The following is an 11,172-nucleotide window of genomic DNA, read 5'->3' on the forward strand; positions in this document are numbered from 1 at the left end:
TTTAGATCATTACTATCAATGATCACTGACAAAACTAGTCAGATTATATTAGTTGCAATTCTACTCCTGGTTCTTTCTCTTTTATCAACTGAACAATATTGTAATTTTTATGGATGCATCCTGCATAGATGTAGTGGGTTAATGGTTTGTTTACTGTTGGAAGAATTAAAGAAAATATGGCATATCTGCATTGTGTTAAACCTCAAACTAGCAAACACAGATGCTGTGTAAAGTCAATTTTTGTAGCTCTCCAGGACTGCAGAAATAACTAAAAATAAGGATGCCCACATCTCAGAATATTGCTTTCCTTCATATTGTACCACTGGCCTTTAATTCAGAAATATTTGAACTTAAGTCTCACTTGTGATATATACTGTCTTGGTAATTCTGGACAAGTCATGTGCTTGGCAAAATATATGACAAGTACCTGGTCAAGTCTCAATACTTTAACTCTTTTTTAAAATATAGATTGCTATAGATAGATAGATGGATGGATGGATGAGTAGATAGATATATAGATAGATACAACAAATTCAAAAGGGCAAAAAAGAGGACATTTCCATGTACAGTGAAAAACATAAAAATAATATTCAATATAAAACCATGGTTTTCCTTTTCCCACTGTTTATTTTTTTTCAGACACCATTTATTTATTCTGTGCAGGAGAGGCTGGAGAGGCAAGAAAATGTGGTTGGTCACTGGGAGTTTTTTTGCCAATGCTCAGTAGCAATAGTGGTCAGGTTTGAAGGAGTGCTCTCAGAGCAGGCCCAGGTACTGGGACTGTTTCTCCATCAGTTTAGTTAGGTTCACATTCAATTTGTCAAGGTGGGCCTCAGCCACAGCTTCATCCAACTTCTTGGGGAGGAAGTGCACTCCCACAGGGTATTTGTCTGGGTGGGTCCACAGCTCAATCTGGGCCAGCACCTGGTTGCTGAAGGAATTGCTCATAACACAACTGGGATGACCCATAGCACAGCCCAGGTTGACAAGATGGCACTCTGCCAGCAGGATGATCCACCGTCCATTCTTCAACTTGTAACGGTCCACCTAAGGCTTCACATTCACCTTATCCACAGCATTTTGATTCAGCCACTTCACATCTATTTCCACGTCAAAGTGGCCAGTGTTGCATACTATGGCATCATCCTTCATTTGCTCAAAATGCCTGCCCAAGATGATGTCTATGCATCCTGTAGTGGTGACAAAGATGTTTCCCTCTTTGCAGGCCTCATCCATGGTAGTCAGTTCAAAGCCCTCTATGGAGGCCTGCAAGTGCATTGATGGGGTCTATCTCTGTGATGATGACTCGGGCACCAAAGCCCCAAAGGGCCTGAGCACAACCCTTGCCCACATCACCATAACCTGCCACCACAGCCACCTTGCCTGCAATCATCACATCTGTGGCTCATTTGATGCCATCAATGAGGGACTCACGGCAGCCATATAGCTTGTCAAACTTGCTCTTGGTAACAGAATCATTCACATTGATGGCTGGCACTTTTAGAACTCCATTGGCCTTCATCTTGTATAGATTGTGGATGCCTGTGGTAGTTTCCTCTAAGATGCCTCTAATGCCCTTCAGGATATCAGGGTATTTGGTGTGCATGAGGTTGGTGAGGTCCCCACCATCATCCAGGATCATGTTGAGAGGCTGCCCATTCTTGAAAAAGAGGTTCTGCTCAGTGTACCAGAGATATTCCTCATCAGTCTCTCCCTTCCAAGCATACACAGGAATGTCAGTTTTGGCAATAGCAGCTGCTGCATGGTCCTGAGTAAAGAAAATGTTGCAACTGGACCACTGCACCTCAGCTCCCAGGGCCATCAGTGTCTCAATAAAAACAGCTCTCTCCACGGTTATGTGGAGGCAGCCAGCAATCCAGGCACCCTTCAGGGGTTTGGTGGTGGAATACATGTCTCGAAGTTTTATCAGGCTGGGTATCTCATTCTCTGCTATGTCCAGGGCCTTGTGTCCCCAGGCGGCCAGGCTAATGTCAATGACTTTGTAGGGCAGTTTGTCAGCCATGTTACGGCCTCCTCTGGAATCCCTTAATGTGATCACTTAGCAAAGACCACAGCGCGGAGACTCTGGGGATGCGGGCGCCGAGGCCGCAGGGAGGCCAAGGCCAGTGGCAGGCAGCAGTCGAAGGGCACTGTTTATTTTTTTAAAAAAACTTATTTTCTGTGCTTTCCTCTTTTTTTTTGTTCTCTCCTGTGTACTTTTTATTTTTCCTCTCTACCTCTTTCTTTACCCATCCCACCCTAGAGAAGACAACCAGGTGACATAGGTACGTATGTATGTGTGTGTGTGTATGTAAAACCATGTTATAAATATTTCTATGTATCATTTCCTTCTTTGAATGTGTATAGCATCTTCATAGGTTCTTATCAGGTAATTTGAGTATTTGTAACACTTAAAATGAAAATAATTAAAAGTTATTCTTTTAACAATATTGCTATTACCACATACAACATTCTCTGTGTTCTACTCATTTTACTCTTCTTTATTTCATTCTAGTTTTCCTTGTTTTTTCCTGAGGTCAACCCGCTCATCTTTTCTTATAGTACATTCTTATTCTAACTTAATCATATACCATAATTTATTTAGTCATTCTCTAATTGGAAGGATGTTCTTCAATTTCTAATTCTTTTATATCACAAAGCAAATTGCTATAAATACATTTGAATTTAGATGTTATTTTCCTTTTTCACTGAACACCTTGGCAAACAGAACTACTTGGGTCAAACTGTTTAGGCAGTTGAGTAACTTTTGGACTATAATTCTAGATTTCTTTCCAAAAATAGTAGAACCAGTTAAAAGTTCAATTCTTTGCCACCACAAACAGGGCTGCTATAAATATTTTTTGTAGAAGAGATGTTTTTACCTTTTTTCATCATCTCTTCAGGGTATAGACCCAGTAGTGGTATTGCTGTATCATAGGGTATGCTCATTTGTGTTGCCCTTTGGACATAGTTCCAAATTTCTCTCCAGAAAGGTTGGATGAGTTCACAGCTCCACCAACAGTGTAATAGTGTCCCAGATTTCCCAAAACCCCTCGAACAATGATCATTATCCTTTCTGGTCATATTGGCCAGTCTGAGAGGTGTGAGATGGTACCTCAGAGAATCTTTAATTTGCAATTTTCTAATAATTAATGATTTAGAGCAATTTTTCATATGGCTATGGATTGCTTTGATCTCCTCATCCGTAAGTTGCCTTTGCATATCCTTTGACTATTTGTCAATTGGGGAATGGCTTTTTGTTTTAAAAATATGACTCAGTTCTCTGTATATTTTAGAAATGAGTGCTTTGTCAGAATCAATAGTTGCAAAGATTGTTTCCCAATTTACTACATTTCTTTTGATCTTGGTTACAATGGTTTTATCTGTGCAAAAGCTTTTTTAATTTAATGTAATTGAAATCATTTAATTGGTTTTTGGTGATGTTCTCCAACTCTTCCTTAGTCATAAACTGTTCCCCTTTCCATAGATCTGACAGGTAAACTAGTCCTTGATCTTCTGATTTGCTTATAGCATTTTTTTTTATGTCTAAATGCTGTAACCATTTGGATCTTAACTTGATAAAGGGTGTTAGGTGTTTGTCTAATCTAAGTTTCTTCCACACTAACTTCCAATTTTACCAATTGCTGATAATTCTTGCCAGATTCCTTCTCAATAAGCTCATCTTACACCTGGACAATGGTCATCTCCTTGAGAGCCAGTATGACTTCAGAAAGAATTACAGTAAATGGAGAAGTTTTGAGTACTGAGTATTTGGCAGTGTTCTTTACAGGGAGATACACATTGACAATAAGATTGAAACATAAATTATCAGAACTAGTTCAGTGTTTGGAAGTCTCCAAAAGAAAGTATGGGAGAGAAGAAGTATTACATTAACTACCAAACTAAAGGTCTATAGAGCTGTTGTTCTGAGCTCATTGCTTATATGCCTGTGAAATCTGAACAGTCTACTAGCACAATGTCAGGAAACTGAATCACTTCCATTTAAATTCTTAGGAAGATTCTGAAGATCATCTTGCAGGAGAATATACCAGACATTGAGGTCCTTTCCCGAGCTAAACTGTCAAGCTTTCCAGCATTACATGGACTGAGCAAGTTGTTAATTTGTCAGGAGTGTGCTTGCCAAAAATTCTATTTTCTTGAGTACTCTCACAGGGTAAGCACTCACAGGGAATTCATAAGAAGTAATACTCTTAAAGTCTCTTTTAAGAACTTTATAATTGATTACATAGTATGGGAGACACTGGTACAGGACTACCCAGCATGGCATGCCTTTATCAGAGATGGTGCTGCATGCCATGAGCAATATAGAATTGAAGTAGCTCAAAGAAAATGTGACATCTCAGGTGTTCAAATGGACTGTAAGTGCCCAGCCTGTGGCAGAGCATTCATTCCAATGAAATATTGTTCTGATTAGCCATAGGTAGACACATTGCAATTTTTCTCAATTATAGTAATGTCATTTTGGTCTTCCTTGATACTAAAAGACAAGGACCAACCAACCAGTCCATATATACATGTATAATACACACATTCACATATATTGATACACACATATACATATGTCCATTCACACATACTACACACATGCACTAGCATATATCAACACTTATTAACATAAAACATTATTTGCATTTGTTAATATCTGTATGGCTATGTGTGTATTATATGAATATACTTGTAAATACATATATAAACTTATGAATTTGTGTATATGTACATGCACATATCTATTTGTATATATATGTCATACACCTTTATTTCACATACATTTATATATACATACATACAGATATACACATGTTTATATGAACACACTGAACATGGAGCTAGGAAAAATGTTCTGAATCCTGTCTGAGGCAGCTGATAATTGTTTCACCCTGGTTAACTCCCTTGGGCTTTGTAAAACTCATTTAACTTACTTAAAATTAGATAATCCCTATTGTAAATACCTCATAGCACTAAGATGAAACTCTAAAAGATCATACATACAATTATGACTTTTGATTAAAGGCTCCCAAGCAACTTTGAACTCACACTAAACATATTCCAGAATAAATGTACTGGAAAATCTCAAGCAAAACCAAGCTGAAGTTTGACTCAGATATAGTGTATCTCCAACAGGAATAACAGATTACCTAACTCCTGAATGGTACAAAATGAGTATCAGAGGTGAGTGCCAATGTACAGTTTAGGTATTACCCAAGATGGTCTTTATTCTTCCACCAAAGAAAATTCATAAAACACAAAAAGAATTTTAGGAATCATTGAATAAATAATAGAAAATGAAATAAATTTCCCATCACATTCATTAGATCTCATCAGAATGTAAATTTAGTTCACTGGGATTGCTGAAAAAATTTCCATTCATCTTGAATATGAGCTGTCTGAGACATTCATGATGAATTCATAAAGAGTTTCACAAGATTTAGATTGTCTTCCTAAAAATGGCATGACTTTGGTTCTTCAGCAGCAATATAGTCTCCTCTCTGCTGCAAATTATATGCTTCTTAAATCATTTTCCCCTGGGATTCAAGTATATTGCTTTCACACTAAGGAACTATAAACTTTAGGAGCTGATAAACTAAATATTTTCTGTAAAACACCTTTCAAGGATGAAAACATCCATTCTGAAAATATCATTTCTCAAATTTGCTAGTCATTGATTTGTGCTCAGTAAAAGAAACAAAAGGCAGAAGAAAATCAAGAAAATATTTTTTTTACTCTTAAAAGTTTTTTTTTATTGAAATAATGGATAATATATTTTGATTTGTCATTTCAGTGTGAGCTCTTAGGTAGCTTGGCTTCATTTATTTTTTTAAATTATTTATTTATTTTCATCTATTTGTACATGTATATTTTTAAGTTACAAAATTTCCTTCCATCCTCCCTTCCCATTCCCCTTCTCTCAGCACTAAACAGTCAGGTTAGCATTATAAATACATATTTTAATAAACATGTTTACAGATTAGTAATTTTTAGTATGAGGAATTAGGATTAATGAAAATAGATACATAAGAGATAATTTTTATAAAGTGTTTATCAGATTTTGAAGGGTTGGTTTGTGTGTGTGTGTGTGTGTGTGTGTGTGTGTGTGTGTGTGTGTGTTGTTTTGTTTTTCTTCCTCTGGATGGGGTTAATATAGTCCATAGCCAGTCTAATACAGTTGTCCTAGCTATCTATATTGCTGAGAGGAGCTGTTTCCATCAAGGTTGTTCATCTCACTATGTTAACATAAATGGTTGGATTCTAGAGAAGCATGGAATGACTTATTGGGATCTGATGCTGAGCTAAGGGAGTAGAACAACGTACATATCAACAATGACATTGTGAGATGGACAACCAGGAAAATTTAAGCAAGTACAGGCCACTCCCCGGGCTCCCCTTAAAAAATCCATTTGAGGAAGAAAGGAATGCTTCTCGTCTATCTTTGAATTTTAGTTTGCAAGACTAAGAGAAAAAAAGGCAATGAAAATAAATGATTGAGACATACCTTAGATAGGAAAACTCTTCCAACCAAAGTGTTTTCTCTTTAGCCTTCCCAATTTATCTTCTGGAGGCCAGCCTAGTCACTGTGGAAAGTAAGAGGAGTTTATTCAGTCTTCTTAGCACAAGAACTATTGGACAAGGTTCAGCTCCATATACAGTGTCCCTTTCTGTGCCTTGCAATCTTATCAAGATGATTGGAAGGGGAGGTAGCATGTCATTCAAATTGATGAAGTGCTCATCTAATAATTTCCATTACACAAAACACTGCAAACTATAAAGTACTATATAGTTCTTTAGGTTTACTTATTTTTAGGAATAACTTTTGTTTTAAATCATTTCTAAATTTTCAATATACTTTTGTGATTCGTTCACTGCTCTGTCATTCAACAAACACTTTTGAATTCTTAGAATGAAAGGCATCACATTATTACTATGAAGGGATAGAAAGATATATATATATATATATATATATATATATATATATATGTGCCCTAAAGAAGCTTATAGTCAAGTATGAAAATAAGGTATAGATACAAGTAGTTATAATACAAGGTTAATATATGATTCAGTTAATGTCATCAGAAAGGACCAGGCACATTTCTAGAGAAGTTCATAAATAGAGTAATAATTTTCCTAAAGAAAGAGACACTTTAATTAGCTTGAGAAGATTAAAGAAGAATCTGAAATTCAAACACAATTGAAAGTAGATGTATGGAGTAAGAATGAATAAGATAGGCAAAAGCCAATTGGTGGGAAAGTACAGAAAGGATTACATGATTCATTTTTAAATTGTAGGAAAATAGTGGAATGTAAAACTGGAAAAGGTAGATTAGAAACAGTCAGGACCAATTAAATAACATCAAATTTATTTATTTATTTATTATGAGTCATGAAGGAAAGATGACCTTAATGTGGGACCTTAAAGAAAGAGCCTGACAGTAATAATGTAAAACCCATGAATAAAATTTCAAAAAATATTTTTTAAAAGTAAAGAATTGAAGATGAAAGACATTGAAGAGATGAAGATAAGTTTGATGTTGTTTAGTCAGATATGATTCTTTGTGATCCTATTTAGAGTTTTCTTGGTAAAAATATTGGAGTAGTTTGTCATTTCCTTCTCCAGTTCATTTTACAGATGAGGAAAGTAAGGCCAATTGGGTTAAGTAACTTGCCCAGGTTCATACAGCTAGTAAGTGTCTGAGGTCAGATTTGAACTTAGAATGCTGACTTCCTGTCTCCAGATCCAGCACACTATGCACTGGGCCAGCTCAATGCACAAAGCTAGGAAGCTATTAACTAGGCTTAAGGTGGAGTGTGATGATAATCCAAAAATATGGTGATTTAAATGAGAATGGAAACAAAGGTATAATTTGTGGGAAATGTGGATATAATGATGAATTTGACAATTTGATAATATGAATTTGATTACTGTCTCAGATACCTGTTAGTTGTATGATCCTGAGCAAATCATTTAACTACTCATATTTTTTTTTATTTCCCTATCTTTAAAATAAAGGCAATTTTAAAGTCTGGCAAATATTGTTATTTTTGCATATACACAAAGTATGGCAAAGAAAATTCTATAGGACATAGAAATATAATGGAAGTGAGGGAATTATGTAGTGGAAATAATTAGTAATGACTTGGAAATTTAAAAAAAATTAATAAGGAAATGATGGAGGTATTTTTTTGAAAAGATTACTTCCTCTGAGCTGCAAAATCACCTATTTCACACTGATAATGGCATTCTCTTCTAGCATTGCCATGAGATTTTGAAGGTGAATACTTTTCTCAAAAGAAATCACTTGCTGGAGTTATATTCAAAGTAAGTACACCTATGTAGTCACAGATAAAATATGTACAAGGAAAGAAGTCAGATCCCCTGAGTCCCCTGAATAAGTGTTTGATAAAGAGCATGTAGAATATGACATCCTTCCATTTTGCTAACTACCAATTGAAGAAAGCATTAGGCATGTGTGTGCTTTTGAAAAGACAGTTAATTTGCTTAACTGGTTCTTCTGCCAAATAACTTATTATAATTTCTATCAATGCTTTCCACATGAACAAAATTTTAAAGCAACTTTGGATAGAGCCAATCCGATTACTAAAAAAAATCTCATCTCTAGATTCATTAGAAGATTATTTTCTAAAAATGAATATTTGGAAGCAAAATGCTATATAATTACAATGACTATCCATGGCCCTTGAAAATGAATGAAACCGGGCAGCCAACTGGGACAGTGGATAGAGTACCAGCCCTGGAGTCAGGAGTAGTTGAGTTCAAATCTGGCCTCAGACACTTAATAATTACCTAGCTGTGTGGCCTTGGGCAATCCACTTAACCACATTGCCTTGCAACCCCCACCCCACCAAAAAAAGAAAATGAATGAAATGTGACATCCTGCATTCATTGAAAAGATTAAGAACTGTGGTCATGGAACTTTGTAGAAATCATAAAATATAGTTCCTGTATTGTTTGATTGGGCTTAAGGATATTTTCTTTGTAAAAAGGGAAATGTGTCATACCTGAGACATATTGACATAAAGGCAACATATATCAATAAAACAAAATAAATTCTAAGCTAAATGTAATTAAATAACTTAGTTTTTAAATAAATTTGGCATTTTGAGATTTTTGTAGAAATTATAATAACATCCTTGCATACTGATGGTAATAAGCAAATGTTTCTTGAAATTGCTGAGCTACAAAAAGATTGGTATATGCGTCTTCAAATCTGACTTTATTTCTTATTATACTTAAGCTCAATGAGTGTTTTCTCATAGAAGAATTATACTATCTTTGGCTAACTTCAAGAATCACTTTGATATAGTAGATCATGAGCTTTTCTTGAGCCCAAAAGACTTGGCTTTGAATGCCACCTAATAGATATGTGAACTGGGGTAAATCACTTCATCCTAACTCAGTATTCTTATCTGTAAAACAAAACAAATCAAAACAAAATCTAAAATTAACTCATAGTGTTATTAAGAAAATCAAATGAAGTCAAAAGATGTAAAGTTCATGAAAAAAAGCTAAAAATACCGTTAATTAAGGCAGCACAGTCTCATTTACATTATAGATTGTTTAAAAATTATCCTAAGTTAGAATAGAACTGTGTTGAGTACACTTGAGTGAAAGAAAGAAAATAAAATTGCATTAGCTAGGGGGAAAGCAGAATGACGACTCAAAAGAGAATGAGCTCTCTTCTCTCTTCTTTATCAGAGGGATGCATTCATAGCCTATAATGAAGACATCTGCTTCCAGGGTTGTTCCTCACTGATTGAGCTCAATTTTGAAGAATCAGAAATAAATCTGAGGTTGTGACTTTAGGGCCTATCATCTGTTCAGTCACTTCCTGGATGTACAATCTTTTGTCCTCTGCTTTATTGGAAGTATAAGAAACTTAATATTTGCTTAGCCATGAACAAGTCACTTAACCCCATTGCCTTGCAAAAAACAAAAACCAAAATATCCAATCAAACAAATAAAATATACCACTAGAAATGATATAGGTCTCATAAGGTCTTTAAGATCAAGAAGTCAGGGTCATATAGAAAAATCAGCACCAAGAAAGATAGTCGGGACAATGTCAAATTATCAGATTGATCACTGGTTGGCTTACCACAGTCTTATTTATTACCCATTTCCCCATACTAGTAAATTTGTCTTAAGGCTTCAGTGTCTGATCAATATATGTAAGCATAGAAGTTCGCGCAATATGCCCTGTTATTTACTTACTCAACCAGATTACATTCCATGAAGTTTATCTTCAAGACTTAATCTATGTTGGGTTTCTCTTGTGCTGTAACTACTGTTATCACTTATTTTGAGGATATGACCCCAGGAAAAGCCTTTCCTTCTTTGCAGGTTTCTCATTCTCATTTCTGGCTGAATTCCTCCAAGCAATACTTATTATTAATGTCACACAAATCTCCTCCATTCATTCTCCCTGAGGAAAGAGATTTTGGATCTTCCTTTGGATATAAGAACTATATATTCTCATGTAGCTGCCTCTTAAGACTATTTACTGGTATTGGATAATATTTGTGGCCTTTCTATTTGTTAGTGATTTTGTTGTTATTGATTGCAGCAATATACTCAGATAACCCAATAGAATGGAAGCTTATTTTTTATTTTTATTTTGGAGTTCTGAAGTAATTCTCATTCACCCCATAGCATATTATCACCCCTATTGCATATTAAGACATGAACTTCTCTTTTCTATGATCCCTTTCCATTCTCTTTTTCCCCAAGAAGATTACTGCCTCCCTCCCCTCCATCATCCCTAAGTTTCACTAATCTTCAGTCTCCCCCTAGCTACTATCTGCTCTACTACTGTTCATTTATTTTTTAGAAAGATTATATTTATTTTAAATTTCACAAATTTTACCCCATTCTTGCCTCCTTCCCCCCTCAAGCCCCTCCACAGAATGCCATCTGTTAGTCTTTACATTGTTTCCATGGTATATACTGAACTAAGTTGAATTTGATGAGAGAGAAATCATATCCTTAAGGAAAAAAAATAAGTTATAAGAGAAATCAAAATTACACAATATGATAACAGTTTTTTTCTAAATTAAAGGGAATAGTCTTGGTTTTTGTTTAAGCTACACAATTCTTTCACTGGATACAGATGGTATTCTCCATCACAGATAGCCCAAAAT

General features: G+C 35.3%; 1 pseudogene; it reads right to left on the reverse strand.

Annotated features, from left to right (window-relative positions):
- Positions 1-720: 720 nt before the first annotated feature.
- Positions 721-2,023, reverse strand: LOC141514024 (adenosylhomocysteinase pseudogene; annotated as a pseudogene).
- Positions 2,024-11,172: the final 9,149 nt, after the last annotated feature.

Source organism: Macrotis lagotis, chromosome 1 (assembly GCF_037893015.1).
Source record: "Macrotis lagotis isolate mMagLag1 chromosome 1, bilby.v1.9.chrom.fasta, whole genome shotgun sequence".
Classification (NCBI taxonomy): domain Eukaryota; kingdom Metazoa; phylum Chordata; class Mammalia; order Peramelemorphia; family Peramelidae; genus Macrotis; species Macrotis lagotis.